Genomic DNA, 12,472 nt, shown 5'->3' on the forward strand with positions numbered 1-12,472 from the left:
GATGAACAAAGAATATTTTTAGTATAATTATATCCCACAGTTATGTTTATCTCAAATACTGAGAATTCAGTTGATATTTAGTTGAAATTTAAACTTAAATGAATATCATGTTTTGTATTTGTGAAATCATCCAATACCATGGTCATTACTATCTTAAAAGCCTGACTAACCATGTGGTCCTCTGATTTGTTTTACTCCAGCCTCCCCATGCCTTGCTAAACAACCTTCTAACGTGGACCCAGGCTTAAAGCCTACTAGTCACATCTTGTCCCACTTCCTTACTTCACCAAATCAGCTCTCACTCTCCCATCTGGCTCTTCCTCCCCACTACCCTAACCATTACCCTGATCCAGAAGCTTATTGCATGTTGCCTGTCACCTAGATCATGACCAAAGTTTTTCAAAGCGTTTCACTCAATAATCTATTGCCAGATTTTTATGACCAAAGCACAGGATATTCTCCTATTCAAAACTTTTGTTTTCCTAAGCTCTTTAGTGAGTCTTCAAGGCTTTATGGATCTAGGCCCAACCTGAGAATGCCACTTCCTTCTCCTCACCCACCGATAACAATTGAGTATAGACCCAAAGTCTGAGCCACACTGGGGTTCCCAGTTCCCATAGTATTTTTTGCTATTTGTATCACCCCCTTGGTCTTAAGTTCTACCTGTCTTGACATCCCTAAGTCCAGTTCAACTTTCTTCAGGAAGTCATAGTGCCCTCCACTCCCTAGCCACAAGTCATTTTGCCTCTGGCTCAACACTCATAGTGTTTCCTAACCCTTCCTGGTACATGCCATATTATGTTTCTGTTCTTGTTACTTTGGCTCATATCTTTGCTCTTCTCTCCATTGTTTTATATATCTAGGGGAGAAGAACAAAGATTTTGGTTTCCCCTCTAAATGACTTAGCACATTTTCTGGCACAAGATAGATATTCTATAGAAATGTTTGAATTTACCTGAATGGCTTGATCTCAGAAACATTTTCTATGAAACCCACTTTATATCAACATTGAGACAAACCATGGGGATATACCAAAGGCTAAGATATGGTAGGGTCCTCAAAGCATAGCATCAACTAGAGCAACATGTAACTAAAATAAAAGCAGACCACCCTGAGGCCAATCTCATCACAGTGTTTCTGCAAAAGAGATCACACATCCAATTTCAGAATGTTTTGAAGAGTAAAGCAGGACTTCACTAAATGACCTTGGAAAAAATGGGAGAGGATAGGGAGAGTTGAGGAGGAAAATACATCCTATAAGATTCAGCACAATATCCTCAAGGATCTCTTTCCATCTTTCCATCCCAAAGCTACTCTTTCTGATAACTATTTATCCAATCTAATTTTCTTCCTTCCTTATAAACTCAAAAAGCAACTCTCAGACAGCCTTCATGATCTCTGTTTTCAATCCTGCCTGCTCCTACTGTTAACAGAACTGGGGCCTTCCAAGAAACTAAAGCAGTATGAAGTCACACCTCCCAAAACCCAATTCTTGTGATCAAGTCAGAAAGATTTCAGACGTGCTGCTTTGAGTATCAGGCATGCATTTATTGAAGGGATAGGAAAAGGGAAAGGGGACATTCTCAAGGGAAACAGTGGGTCCTCTCAGAGAGGACAGTGTGCCTCTCCTGCACTCCAGTTTTATTGGGTATCCCAGAGAACTTTCCAGAGAGTCCTGCCCATGTCCACCTCTTGACTTTTGACTAACATCAGACTTTCAAGTTCTCACTGCCATGAAAACTCTAGATTACCTTGGTCCATGCTGACTGTTTCATATTGGCTTTGTAAACATAAATTCTTACAGATTTTCTGGCTAGGAGGAATTATCCTAAACTCCCTGAGTTTCAGGATCTGGTCTGTAGAGAGGGTCACAAAAGTTCCCCTCTTCAGGGTAACTTAGGTTCCTCCAATAAACATTGTTTTGGACATGCATTTCTCCTGCAGACAACAGGTAGTTTGCTGAGGAATGTGATATAACATGTCCACTTAAGCCAGGGCAGAGCTGCAGGCAAATTGCTTCTTGGCCAAAAAAAAAAAAAAAAAAAAAAATGCATATGGGAGTCAGCACAATAGGCCCATTTTATAGAATTATTCCTTTAACTTCATGTTCCTACATCCTCATCTGTCTGTCCCCTAACCCTAGGATTTTGTTTCATTTTTGAAGAATACTACAAAGTTTCTTTTTTTCTTTTTATTATATTATTTTTTAAAAAATATGGAACACTTCACAAATTTGCATATTATACTTGTGTAGGGGCCATGTTAATCTTCTCTGTATCATTCCAATTTTAGTATATAGTGTTGCCAATATGAGCACACTACACAGTTTCTTATACTGAATCATTGAGCCTTTCTCATGGCTTTAATGGCTGCATCCACAAGCACTACAAGGAGTTCCCAAAGATGCCAACATTAATAATAATGATCATTTGTCTCAATCATAAATCAATGAATGATAAACACTGTGAGAGCTTTCTAGAAGTGTGGAGAATTTTCCAGAAAGAAGAAAGAGGATTGGAAGGCCTGAAGAGGGGGCCAGGAGCCCATATTTCTCCTCTACCTTCAATAATGCTTTCTCTTCTAAGTCCCCCTTGCAATTTGAAGTAAATGACCTCCAAAGTGGCCTTTGAGATGGCCCCCAATGCTTTCTCTTGTCAAGACCCTTGTTTCATCCCATCTGTGTTTGTCAGCTTTGAATGACTGTAAACAAGATATCTGACAAGAACAACTTACAGCAGGAAAGGATTATTTTGGTCCATGGTTTTAGAGGTTCATTGATCAGCAGGTTCAAAGCAAAAGGACATGGCACAGGAAAGTTGCTTAGCTGGAAAGCAGAGAAGGAGCATGGAAAATATAAACCCTTCCAGGGTATACCTCTAGTGATGTATTTCCTCCAACTAGTTCCAACCTCCCAATAGTCTATTCAGTTAACAGTGGATAAACCCATCAAATGGATTAATCCATTTATGTGGGCAGAACCCTTATGATCCAATTGAATAAATACAGATAATGGTCAGGTAATCAGGTTAATGGGTCCCAATTAAGGTCTTTTTTAAATGCAAAGACTATACCAAACTAACCAATGGAAATATTAATGGGCTCCATCAAGCCTTTTTCATATGTAAAGACCATGAGGCTTACCTGTGAGAAAATTTCATTTAACTCCTTTGTTGAGAACTAAAGATGGGAATGAACCCAGATGGGAGTTACAGAAAGGATTAAAACTCAAAGGCTAAAGGACACAACCATAACTTTGCTACTTTTTCACTGCCTGTTGAACATAGGTTTTGGTCAATGTTCATACCCTGCAAAACTATATAAACCCCTAGGCTAGCACATCGAAATGGATTTGCATGTTGTCAGGTCCCATCCCACATTATGGGAGTTCAATCTCTTCTCTTCTCACTTAAATAAATCCTATTCCATTTACTATTCCCTTCTATTATTGTCTGTGGATTTTATTCTTCATTTTGTGAGACAACAACCCAGAAAGAAATTGGTGAAGACAGCTCTCATACCATGATACAACCATTTGGAGTAGTCTATGTGAATGAACTTGGAAGTGGATCATCCCACAGTTGAACTCTGATATTGTAAGGGTCTGGCGAACGTCAGAGGAAGAGACCACCAAGAGACCATCTCATGCAATAGCAAAAGGGGTTTATTGAAGATCCAGCGCGCTGGGGCTCCATGCTCACTCAACAAGGGAGAGCGGCCAAGAGCCCTGAGCAGGGGTTAAGCAGTGCTTAAGTACACTTTTTTGGGAGGGGCGGGAGCTTTGCATACATCAGAGCAAATCATCATGAGGTGCGGAAAAGTCAAACAACAACTCTCGAACATGATTAGTACATTCGTTGGCGGGAACAGGTCGGGCAGGGGTGATAGGTCAGTCATAAAGCGGGGTGCACATTCAAACTAATTGGTTTAGGCCCTGAGATGCCTACGTGCTAAGCTGCACAGGGTCCCAGGTTGTTAAACAACTAGGTGGTCAGGGGAGATTATCTAATGGGCAATCCCGGGAATTGTCCTAACAGCTACAGGAATTTCAGGCTTTGGGTGTAGCATAGGAACTTAACAATGCCTGGTCCTTTACATTTTAACTCAGGCTTTGCAGCTTAGAAACTTTACCCTTTCAATATGATTGCAACTCCAAGTGCACTCATGATTGAAACTTCATAAAAAACATTTGAGCTAGAGGCCCCCAGATAAGTTTTGCCCAAATTTCTGACCCCTAAAACTGTGAGATAATTGTTTTGTTGCTAACTTTGGGGTGATTGGGTTACACAATTGAAAGTTTCACATGTTTCTCTTTGGCTCATTTTGGGGCTACAGCCAGCAAGCAAAGATGATTTCAGAAAGTGCATTCATCCTACTTCATGTACAAATGTCATTTTATAATGCTGCAGTCAAAATGATAAAGCCAGTGGTCCCCAGAGACAATCATGGAAGCTTTTATAGCTGTTACAAATCCTGCTTCATGAATCTCAGACCCATATGCAAATGTGAAGCTCAACCTTTGATAAGCCATTTGATTTCCCTTTTAGTTAATGAAGTGAAAATACACCATTTTACACTAAGATTAAATTGCTAAAATGTTTCACTCTGTTCCCCAGTTAGTTGTAATTAAAAATAGAAATGCAAGAACAGGAAAAGGCTCTTACTCTCTTCTGGCATCCTGATGCATGGAAGGGGAAACTTTTGGCCCTCTGCAACCTCTGAGTGGAAGTGAAAGGGTGGGAAGGGGAGAGGAGGGTGAGAACAGAGAGGGCTGTTTTTAAGGCCCACCCAAACTGGAAAAGATGTGACCAATAGCTACAGCCATCAGCATCTCAGGATATCAGGAGAATCACTGTCCTATGTTATATTGGGAGGAGGGAGGGAGAACACTCCTTTTTTCAATATCTGTTTGACACTGTGCTTCTCAACTTGAAGTCCAAAAATATCTAGGACTACATGGTTGAATTTCAAATGTATGAAAATTCCTGATGTTGAGTAAGAATTCAAATGAATAAAAAGTGTGTGTGTGTGTGTGTGTGTGTGTGTGTGCAGGTGTGTGCATGTGAATTGTACTTAGATACCATATATAGCTCTCCATGTGTGTGTCAAGTGCTGTGTATAGGTATTAGTGTATGAGAGAAAAAACAGATGAGGGATTATCTCTACTTGTGCGTGTGAGTACATGTGAGTATATGAGTGAGGGTGATATATAAGTACCCATGCACATAGAAAGAGTGAATAAGAAGCATATATATGTACCCACATGTTTGTGTAAACACTGTATGTGGTCTTATGTGTGTGAGAGAGAATGAATGAGTAACACATATAGAACTGGGTTATATAGGTGCATATGTAAATGTGTATATGTAGGTAGCCACATCTGTGAAAGACAAAATGAGTGAAGGAGTGTATACAAACCTATGTGTGTCTGTGTGGGAGTGTTTGTGCCAGTGCATGAATTAAGGGTATATGCATATATATGTGGGTATGAAGGTTTGGGTGGATGTTGTATATAGCTGAATGTGTATGAGAGAGGTTAGGTGGGGAATTGTATATGTATTTGTGCATATGTGCTGATACCTATAGAGATGAAAGGGTGAATATTCATATGTGAATGGATGAATGAAGAGGTGTAAATGTATGTTTGACAGATCATGTATATGGAAAGAAAAGTGTGTGTGCATTTATGTGAGTGTACAGGTGGGGATTCATTATGAATATGTGTGTTTGAGTATAAGAGTGAGGGAACTTTATATGTACATGTGTGATGGTTGAATGCAGGAGTGATTGGAAGCTCTATGCCCAGGTATGTGTGTGACTGTATGTGAAAATGAAAATATATGTACATATATAGGAGCATATAAATTTAAGAGTGAAGGTATATATGCACTGTAAGTGTGTGTGAATATGCCTTGGAGTTGTGCATGTACATGTGGATGTCAGTGTATGGGAAAGAGAGTTGTTTATAAATGTGAATGAATTTATGTATGGGTGGGATTGTATGTAGTAGTGTGGGTATATTAATATATGACTGAAGGGGTGTGTGTACATGTATGTTTAGATGAGAGATATATACATAAATGTGTTTGTATGTGGGTAAGTTCATGTGTTAAAGGAGTTTAAATGTATGTGTTCTGTGTATGAGGGGATACATATGCTTCTATCTGTGAGAGCTATCGACTGAGAGCTTGTATATGTATGTGCATTCATATATGCATGAATGGTGAGTACCATATAATGGTATGTATATGTGTATATAAATGTATAGGTGGGTGATGGGTATATTAATTCTGGTGAGAAGTGTGTGCATGTGTGTGTGTGTGCCTGTGTGTGAATTGTGTGTATATAAATAAATGAAGTATGTATGTATGTGGGGATAGGGTGAAGAACATATGTTCCTTTCTGAGGATATGTTTATGTGTGTCAGTTTGAGAGTATGGATGACATCATATCTGTAATGTGTGGTTGAAAGATGAGTATGTGTATACATTTATTTATGTGTAAGTGTATAAGCTAGAGGGTGATATTTATGTATATTTGTGTATTAATGTATTACTGAAGAATATACATATACATATATATGAATGACTTTCTGCGCATTTGATAATATGGTCATGAGAGGTTATATTTATAAATATGTGGCTAAGGGTATAAATGTACATGTATGTTTAAAAGCATGGCTAGGATAGCATATATACATGAATGTGTTTGAGAGTTGGGTGAGGGATTATATATGTATTTGTATGTAACATATTACATGCATTATGTATGTGTTATATATGGTGGAGGTAGTGTGTGCGTATATGGTTGTAAATACATGAGTGGGGGCTGTATAATATATACATATATATAATATATATAACATATATATATATATATATATATATATATATATATATATAATATATACAGGTATATACCTTGTGAGTGTATTGGTGAATAGCTGTGTATGAGCCTATGTATGTGTAAGCATATTGGTGAGATGTATGTATGTGTGAATGGGTAAATTGAAGAGTGAATGTGTATTTGAATGAGTATATGGGTGAAGGTGGTATATATGTACATACTCATGCTTATATAGCAGAGAGGGATGGGTATATATGTCTGAGACTTTATAGGTGAGCTGGTGTATGTACAGGGTGATTATGAGTCAGTGTATTAGTAAAGAAGTTGTACATTTATGTATGTGTGTTTTTTGGTAAATATATGTATGAACATGCATGAATATATGCATGAAATTATGATTGCATATGTGGGTAAGTGTATAGGTACTGGGCTTAAATGTGAATGAGAGGACCAATACCTATTGTATGTGTTTTTATGAAGTAGAATATTTCTTCATCTCTTCCTCTGTGCATGCAAAAAGTATTAATGGTTTATGTGTATTCATGAATATATGTGCCAACAGGTGTATATGAATGTGTAAGTTGGTGTCTGGATTTAAAAATGATATCAAAATGTGTGTAAGAAAGTATATGGATGAAAGGTGTTTGTATGTGAGTGTGTCAGTGTGTGTGCATGTATGCATGGAAGTGTGAGTGTATGGTTGATCACAGCATATATGCATGTCTTAGAGGGTATGTCTGAGGATGAAGTATGTATATATGTGGGTGTTGTGTTTACCTTGGTAAGGGATTATTTATGTGATTTTGTGAATGCATGTGCATGATGAGCATTTGTGTATCTATGTGAATGATTGTACTCATTCAGGTGTAGATTGTGCTTGCATTTTTGTGAATATTTGTGTGTAAAGGATTTAGATATATACATGTGGAGGTGCAAATATAGGTAAGGGCTACATAAAAGTTTGTGATTATGTGACTGAATGGGTTATGAGAATATGTACATACCTGCATCTGTGTGAATGTGTGTCTGAATGGGTGTACATATGCCTGTGTGTATGATTATATTGGTCAGTAAGATATACACATACGTGCATTTGTGAGGGTATGATTGAATATGTTATCCATTTGTCTGTGTATGTTTAAATAAGGACACTGCATTTGTATGTGTAGGTAAAAGAATATATGGGTGAAAAGATGTTTATGTACCTTTCATGTGTATATGAGTATGTATTTGTATAAGTTGTATATGTGTTTGCATGATGTATATATCTGAGTGGATTGTATGTTCAGGTATATAGGTAGTTGACTTGGTATCATATATAACTGAGTAACTGTGATTGTATGGATAAGTGTGTTTAATAGGTAGCTTGTGTTATCTGTATGGGTAAATGGGTGCATGTGTACCTCTGTGCATGGGAGTGTGAGAGGTATTTATGCACTTTTCCGTGTTTGTGTTGGTGGGTGTGTGTCTTTTTTCTTCATAGTACACATCAATATGTTATAGAGTTCCAAAGCACTACTTCAAGTCAGAAAAACCTGGGTTTGACTGCTCACCATTACACTGGATAGCTGTGTGACCTTAAACAAGTTATTCGAGCTTCCTCTGCATCTGTTTCTTCATCTATAAAAATGAAGATAACACTCCATGTATGTGTAATATGTCAAAATACACTCAACTGGCATGTATATCTAAAAAAACACATAAAATAATAAAAAAATTAAAAGGACTACTAAATTAAGAAAATAATGAAGATAACAATAGTATAGTTGGCTCTCCGAATCTGTGGGTTCCACATCCTTGGATTCGAACACCCATGGAATGAATATACTAGAAAAAAATTGCATTTGTACTGGACATATACAGTCAATTTTCTTACTCTTTTCCCTTAAATATTATAACAGCTAGTTACATAGCATTTATATTGTATTAGGTATGATAAGCAATGTAGAGACGATTTATATATATGAGAAGATATATACATAAGTTCTATACAAATACTACACTTTTTTACATAAGACACTTGAATATTTGTAGATTTTAGCATCTATGGGGGTCCTGGAACCAATTCCCCTTGTATATCCTGAGAAGACTATACTTATCTCATAGTGTTGTGATAAAGATTTTCAAACATCACATATAATATTATATTTGTGAAAATGCTTAGCACAGTGCTTGGTACATAATAAACCTGTCCAATAAAATGTCAGTTGTAATATAGATATTGTCTTGACAATGATTATCAGCAGCAAATTCTCAAAGGAGCCTATTGAGCCAAGGGGAGTTGTCTTTATGAATCCCTGCCTGGTGTGAGGGGAGGGCTACAGAGGGAACTGTAAGAACAGAAGTGTTCCCTCATTGTTATTTCTTCCAAGAACACTGTCCTGCAATAGCCTAAGCCTAAGTAGTACACAAAACAGCATTTTCAGACTCAACTGGGTCCTCACACAACCTGCTCCCAGTAGACCTAAGAATTAAAGTGGTATCTGGACAACTTCCATCCAGCCAACACACTGATCAGAAAATCAATGAGCCAAATGACAATGCAGGTGTGGGGCTGGAGCATGGGGGCAACAGGCCTTTATCATATAAAACTGGTATCTGACTCTTCACTGATCCCCTTGTCTGAGCTAATATAGATTCTGTCGCATGCACTAATTCATGTGCTCATTAGGGACTTAATAATATGTATTCTAAGACTGGTGCTTGTTCCAAGGTATCTGCAGTCACTCACTAAACAGAAACTTTATGAGCACCCTCTCTGGGCTAGGTACTGTGCAAGGTCACAATAAAAATGAATCAGAAAAGGGCTTGCCCCTAAAAAACCTTTAGCCCTCACTTGTGATTCTCCTCCCTATGCCCCTTTCCATGAATCTCAACATCAATGTCAGCCCAGGCCTTTCAAAGAAGGACCTTCTCCATGCCTGATGAATATACATCATGTGGAAACCAAAGACCATAGCCAGCCTTAACAGATAGGAACACAAGGGGGGAAAAAGCCATAGCCCAATGTGTAGACACTATTCACACACAATACCCAGCAAGGATGCTAAGCTCCTTTTGCAAAGTCAATGAAGCAAAAAAAAAAAAAAACATAGTAGCTATAAGTCTTGATTTGGATACACATATATGTCACATGAAGACTGTGGGTGCCGTGCAACTCACCAAGTGTTAAAGACATTTTATTACTCACAGGTTGAAAACCACTACATTATTGACATGAGGGAAAGTGGTTCTCAGATTCTTTAATATGTAATAATCATCTGGGTAGCTGTAAGACAAGTAGATCCTCAATTGCTGCCCCCCCCCCCGGATTCTAATTCCATAATCTAGGAAAGGGCCCAGGAATCTGCATGATTGTACTCTCAAGTGATTCTTAAGCAGGGAGGCCCAGAGAAACATTTCAGAATACAAGCACAGAGATTCAGAGTGAAAATAATCTGCAGAAGTTATCATTCCACAGGTGAAGAAGTTCAGCTACAGAAGAGAAGTGGCTTGTCTCAGGCTGACCAGCCACAAGAAGAGAGGGCCACACTCAAATCCTGGTCTCCTGTTTCCCAGCTCTGCATTCATTCAGTTACAACAATATGCCTCAAATAGATTGGCAAGACAAGAGGAGGAAGTGCTGTCACATGAGAGCTCCTTTCAATGCCCCCATCCCACTGTGGCCCTTGAGAACCCATGCCATAGTGTATATCTATTGGAGTGTGTGCTGATTGTATTCTAAGAAGGAATTGGAGAAGAAAAAGACTGGAGACCAGGGCTTGGTATCATATTGCATCCCTGCTAGGGCCACTGTATTAAACAGCAGAGGCAAAGGACAACAAAAACTAAGTTCTGTGTATGGAGGATTATATTTGCAGGTTCAAAATATTATGTTCAGGGAACAGTTGGGATGAGGGGACTCATGGAGGAAACTGCCTTAAGAGAAACTGGGTGTGGCCAGTGGCATTTCACAGGAGAGACCCTTCAAAGACATGCTTACAAAAGGGACAACGCTATTTTTAATTCAACCCTCACACCATCTAACAGCCTCTGCTATTACCCTCTACCTCACCCATTCATCTCAGATGCTGAACATTGTCAGATGCTTTTTAAAAAGCTAAGCACAGTGTAGCACCTGAGTTTCCTTTATCTGCCATGACAGCAATGTCTTCAAAGAACTTCTGTGGGTTATTTTAAAATGACCTCCTCTAGCTTGGAGCTTAGTTTCTTAGAGAGCTTTCACTTCAGTGCTGGATGTGAGAGGGGGAGGGCCAGGAAGGCTGCTCCAGCAGCCCTGCTGAGGCGACACAGTAAGGCCTGACAGAGAAGTGTGTGGGTGGCCCACAGTGTTAGTGAAGGTTATGAGGGGAGGCTCTTCCTCTATCATGAACTGACTGCTACTCCTTAACTCCCAGTGTCTTCATTTCCACAGTAGGCTAGCTCGGGGAAAAATGGAACCACCTCCATCACTATCCCACCAATGCATTCAAAATGGCACTGTAGGCACACAGGGACCACTATCATGGCAGAAGTTGCCACACACAATTGCTCACCAAAGAGATGGGTTGGGCTGCAATCCCACAATTGGTTACTTCTCTGCTTTCCCCTAGCTGTGAGGCAGGTGCTTAATAAATAGAGAATCCAGGACTGAGTATAAATACAGTCATTCCTTGGTATCTGTGAAAGATACTAAAATCTGCAGATGCTCAAGTTGTCTACATAAAATGGTGTGGAATTTGCATATAACCTACGGACATCCATCTGTGCACTTTAAATCATCTCTAGATTACTTATACTACCTAATACAACGTAAATGCTATGCAAATAGTTGTAACACTGTATTGTTTAGGGAATAATGATAAGAAAAAATGTCTGTACATATTCAATACAGATACAGTTTTACCCCAATATATTGGATCCCACATTGGTAGAGAATCCATGGGTACAGAGATCATAAATATAGACGGCCTAGTGTGGGTGACTAAGGGACCTGAAATCTCCTTTGTGGCTCAGTAAAGTTTGGGCTAGTGGGAGAAGCATCTCCAGTGCAGGCCAAGCTTCCCATTAGCTTTACAAGCTGGACCACAGTGCTTCTGATTGTGTCTAGAATTTTCTCATCATTTACTGTTCCATGGGAAGATTAGCTAAACCCTGATTTCCAGGTCTCTCTGGACTTCCTTTCCCAGCTCCATCCTTCAGGCTTTTAAAGCCTTTTTTTCTGGGACTTTCTAGGATCTGGTCCTTCTACATCACTACTGGTATGTACTTCTCAGTGAAGGTATAGCTCTGGGTCATAAGGTCTCAGTGTCCTACAGGAACCTTGCCCAAAGTTGTATAATTTTCGCATGTTAAAAAATGTGTTTATTTCTATTTCTGGGCAAAAATCAGATGTAGTTATTCTGACTCCCCTCTTCTGTACACTAGGATGTGTTCCCTGTGTTGCTGGCCAGGTACTGCCCTCCGATAGGGGAGAAGTGGAAAAAAGAGCAGGAAATCACCTCTCAGTCCTCACAAAGACCCTGGAAATTATTCTCCAATTGCAATTAAAGAAATTTAGATCTGGAAATTTACTCACATATCTTATAAATTGATAAAAACCACATTAGAACCCAGATTATGATGATTAAGCGAATTTTTTCAGCTGACC

The 12,472-nt window shown here is 38.9% G+C and overlaps 1 non-coding gene across 1 annotated transcript; it reads right to left on the reverse strand.

Annotated features, from left to right (window-relative positions):
* Positions 1-2,209: 2,209 nt before the first annotated feature.
* LOC143639629 (U6 spliceosomal RNA) lies at positions 2,210-2,320 on the reverse strand. Its single transcript, XR_013154772.1, has one exon. It is a non-coding gene; the product is annotated as a U6 spliceosomal RNA (small nuclear RNA).
* Between the last annotated feature and the right edge of the window lie 10,152 nt (positions 2,321-12,472).

Source organism: Callospermophilus lateralis, chromosome X (assembly GCF_048772815.1).
Source record: "Callospermophilus lateralis isolate mCalLat2 chromosome X, mCalLat2.hap1, whole genome shotgun sequence".
Classification (NCBI taxonomy): Eukaryota; Metazoa; Chordata; class Mammalia; order Rodentia; family Sciuridae; genus Callospermophilus; species Callospermophilus lateralis.